This window comes from Artemia sp. Qi Xiang Cuo, chromosome 2, assembly GCF_049724085.1.
Source record: "Artemia sp. Qi Xiang Cuo chromosome 2, ASM4972408v1, whole genome shotgun sequence".
Taxonomy (NCBI): domain Eukaryota; kingdom Metazoa; phylum Arthropoda; class Branchiopoda; order Anostraca; family Artemiidae; genus Artemia; species Artemia sp. Qi Xiang Cuo.
This window is the reverse complement of record NC_142795.1, coordinates 54,348,082-54,352,683: the sequence shown is the minus strand read 5'-3', so window position 1 is coordinate 54,352,683 and position 4,602 is coordinate 54,348,082.

The following is a 4,602-nucleotide window of genomic DNA, read 5'->3' as shown; positions in this document are numbered from 1 at the left end:
TTCTGTTGTGGCTGAACCACAGAGACTGTCACAGCAATTGCATCTATTTATACAGGTTTAGTAGCCAGAAAGGTCAATTCCATATCTCTATTGTACTCTCAACCTGGAGAAGATCGTCAGTGGAAATGTACATTTTCATGAAATGCAGATTAAGATATGTCGCAATCATGACGGGTGTGATCTCAGTAAGGCTTACAATCCCAGATGGCATTCTATACAGCCTAGTCCTTTCGAAGTTCTTAGCAACATTTGAAAGACTAACTTCACTAAACGTATTTTGAATTTGAGAACGAGCTATACCAACTTATGGATACAGGTATGTATGCTGTGTATCAGCATGTATGAGTCAATGGATTAAATACGTCGTTGTTCTTCTTCTCGGCCACTGGATCTTTTCTGCAGGACGTTCTTAAGCATTTATTCTTTAAAGCAGAAAGCCAAAATCGAAAATTTCTTAAAGTATTTATATTCTTTAAAACAGAAAATAGTCAAAATTTTCAAATATCGTTTTCGATATCGATATTTATGTTTCGATATTCGACATCAATAGTTGCTCCGATATATAGATATATGAGTATCGATATTGATTATCGCCCTACAATACTGCTAATTACTTTTGTCTGTTGCTAATGGCTAGTAGCAAAGCGTATCAAATATTTTTCAGGGGGGAGAGTTCCCAAATGCTCAAAAAGAACGTTTTTTTTCCTTTCTGTCGCTTGATCTCGTCGACACTGCTTTGTTTGTTTTTAATTGTGTTTTAAGAAGAGTCACGAATAAAAAAAAAATTCACACTATTTTTTTTTTTATGGTTAAATATTTTATATTTAGATTGGGGTGGGGGAGGGTAAAGCAAAGCTAAATACTTTTAGGAATGATGCAATTAAGTATTTAAGAGATTTTTTAAATTTTCTTTATAGAATTTTATAGTGTTTCCTTCTGAGGGAAAAACTCTTCCAATAGCATTTTATTGTTGGCGTCGTGTCGTGCGTGCGCAGAGGAACAGGCAACTAGTTTGTGGTCCTTGACTAGATTTGGCCTTGCTTGGTCTGATACTTCAACCAGTATTGATTTACAGTCTAAAGACAATTATTCAGATTTAAGAAGGGAATTTTGAAATTTTTTAAATTTTAAAATGTCTATGCCTTCTACCGGCATTTCTATTCTTTGATTTCCATGAAGTTTGCAATGCCCCATGTGATCTGAAAACGTTCGCTCGGATCTAAATGAGGAGAGAAACATGGGGCAATAGAAACGTTCTCCTTTATGAATGCCTTGACAGAGGAGTCGACTTATTGCAGTAACGGGGAAAAAATGACCATAAGAATTTACATCTTTGGGGGGTTCGTAAATAACACATAACAAATGTATAACATTTTTTGCTGTTGGTGTCCTCACTGTGTGCATACATCCTTTTTTATTTGGTGTTTTCCCCCCAGCTCCCCCGTCTAGGGCGTAGAGTATTCAAACTCATCCCCAACCAAGATTTTACTTATCGTTTTAGACAATTCCGATTTAGTTTTTTTAACAAGTATATATAAAAAATACAAAGTATAAAAATAAAATATTTAAAATTTTCAACCCCTTAATAGCAAGTCTGTCGAGATTTTTAATTTATGACACATCATATAATGTCAAATGGGCCGCCGCTAAAAATGCATATTTAAAACATTGAAACTCTGTGTCAAATGTAAAACCTTGAACCCCTCCTGTAGCTGACAAATCTGGGTGGCATTTTATTTTTAGATTGACCGCTCCTCTTAAAAGAAATTTTGTTCTAAATCTTCAGAGATTCAGTTCAATGCGATCACTGTATAAAATTGTGGCACCCCTTTTCATCTCACTAAATGTATCCAAAGTTTATCGTTGTTTCTTTAAACAGTTGAAATAATTGTCTTCAAATTTGTTTAGACCTGGGTAAAAAGTTTGGTTGACTTTTGAAAAAAGAAAATAAAAAATGTCCCTAGATGTCTCCTTTTGTAGATAAACTTTTTGATTCACCGATGCTTTAATTCCCCCCCGACCCCCCCAATTCTGGATCTGAATATCAATAAGTGCTCGAATTCTGTCGATATAGCTATGGAGATTTTTCACGGGGTCATTTAAAATAATGCCAGCGTTTTCCTCAGTAAGGCTATAGTCTACCCTATATGTTTTCAAATTATCTAGAGAAGACTCTAACAGATAAAAACCAGGCTAGTCTGGGGGTTTAATGTTGTTTTCGCGTCTAGTCCCTGTTAGTTCAGGACTCAATTCACTAATTGTATAGGTCTGAATAAAAATGTCCCCGGAAAACTGGGTCGATTCTTTATTACTACTACCTTTCTGTGGAAGTGATAAGTAGGTTTACAGGGACTTGTCACTAACACAACTCCCCTTCTGTTAAATCACCGTGGGGGGTGTGTCATGATGTTTCCTCATACATGTTCCAAGGTGTTTGGAGACAATTAGTGGGACCAGCCTGTATTGTCCTCTGATGGAAATTTGTTATAAGGAACCAGTTCAGATTTACTTGTGTCATCTTTTAAATATTCAAGCATGGAACTACCGGCCCGATCTGGGTCCTCAAGAATATCAATATAGCAGATGAATTAGTCCAGGCCTGCAATTACCAAACAATTGTCAATAAGGAATCACTCTTGCCCCTCCATATTAGATAGACCTAGTGTAGGTTCATACTTGAACTCTGCGCAAGGTTATAGTCTTTGTAATGTAAATAAAAATCCTTCATAACTTATTGGTGCCGATTGTATTTATTTTTTTTTAATCTGTAGAAAAAAAAAAGTTTTATTTTTTATGTAAAATAACCATTTTTTTTTTATAGTTAATAAAATTTGTAAATTTATCATAGTAATTGTTCACACCATCATAACCAGAAAAATTAAAAGAAGAAGAAAAAAAGTTACATTTTCTTGTCTTTCATAATATAAAATTAAAATTTTAAAAAATATATATTTTTTTTTGTCGTTGTATTTTATTATTACAATTATAACGGTAATTCCGAAAAAGAGACGTCTAGAAAAAACAAAGTTATTTATTACAAAATTTTTTTTTTTTTAAATAAAAACTATAAATTTTTGTACAAGTAGTGGGTTTTAACCTAGTAAGCGTTAAGCTGACTGTAATTTTTAAAGTTTTCTAATTATTACGGATGCGTTACGAAAACTCACTCCTCAATGTCAGTTAAAGGATCTGCAAGCCATAGGTCAAAGCGTGGTGTTATTGTTACTTTCTCAATAATCCATATTTTCCTCTGCGTTTTGCCAAAAGATTTTTTCAAACTGGTCTAAATAAATGTTTTATAAGAGGGAATAACTTTTGTCTCCATCAAACTCCACAATAGACACTTTGGATGGTCCTGTATTGCGCCCTCTGCCCCCTCCCCAAACCCCTCCCGGGGAGTACTCTTGGGAACTGGGAGCGTACTCTGAGGGCGGAATCTTGATACCCTTTAAGAGGTGCGGTGGTATCGACCTCACAAACACAGTTGTAATTTATCAGTCTCAAATTCTTTTCTTGAATCTTTCAAAAACGAGAATAATTGTCTGAGTTGTTTCAAAATAATAACATTTTCTTCGTATGTGAAATCCGTCATTGGTGATTACTAAAACAATCGTCCTGTCACAGGAAATCCATATAAAATACAACGCGATGGGGCCATCTGAAACAATGCAGAGTGTAGTAGAGCACGAAGCTCTGTTTAAGAGTGACTCGACAAGCGATAAATACAAAAATGTTTTTTTTTGTTTAAAATTAATCTTTTCATTATAATTTATATGTGTTATAAGTTAAAATTTAAGTTTTTTTTTTTTTATAGAAATGCATGATAATGAAAACATTATATATATATATATTGATAATTTGGTTAATTAAATAAAATGAAATAGCTTAGAAACAAATTTTAAGTTTTTTAACTCATCAGAAGCTATGCACCTGAGAAAATGTTGTCTTATTTTTGAAAATAGGGATAGAAAAAATTATGTATATAATTACAAATTCTGAATGGACGTCTATACCAGAACTAATTTTCTGAATTTGACGTGGGTCGAGGTCAGTAGGCTGAGCTTATACATGGTATAAAGTAGTCCATTCTCTTCTCAACTTCCTTCCAGTTGCCATGGAGCTCACGCAGAAGTCAGAGGGCTCTGTCACTATAAGTTGAGTGCTAACTGTTTGGTCCAGATCATGTGTAACTTTTCCAGCGAATTTCATATGAGACACCTTTGCAGTCTGTATTAACGAAGGTTCGTCATCTCTTATTTGTTTTTCGGAAGGGTGATTAGTGCACGTCACTTAGTAAATTAAAAAAAAAACAAAAATTGAGCATGGATCAAAAATATATTTTGGGTTTTGGAAAATAATTCAGTTTATGTTAGACATCTAAAGTAGTGTGAAAAACATCTTGCTTTCAAAATCAGGGGTTTTGATAGTGAGATGGAGGACCTTTTATAAACTGCTCCTCCCTCCCTCCACCCTCCCCCCCCCTCCTACGTCCATGCTTCCCTGACTGTATTTTTAAATTCAAACATAAAAAGCAGTATTTGCTTTACTTATTAAAAAATATGGATAATAATTGCATGTTACAATCAATTAAAACTATAATAT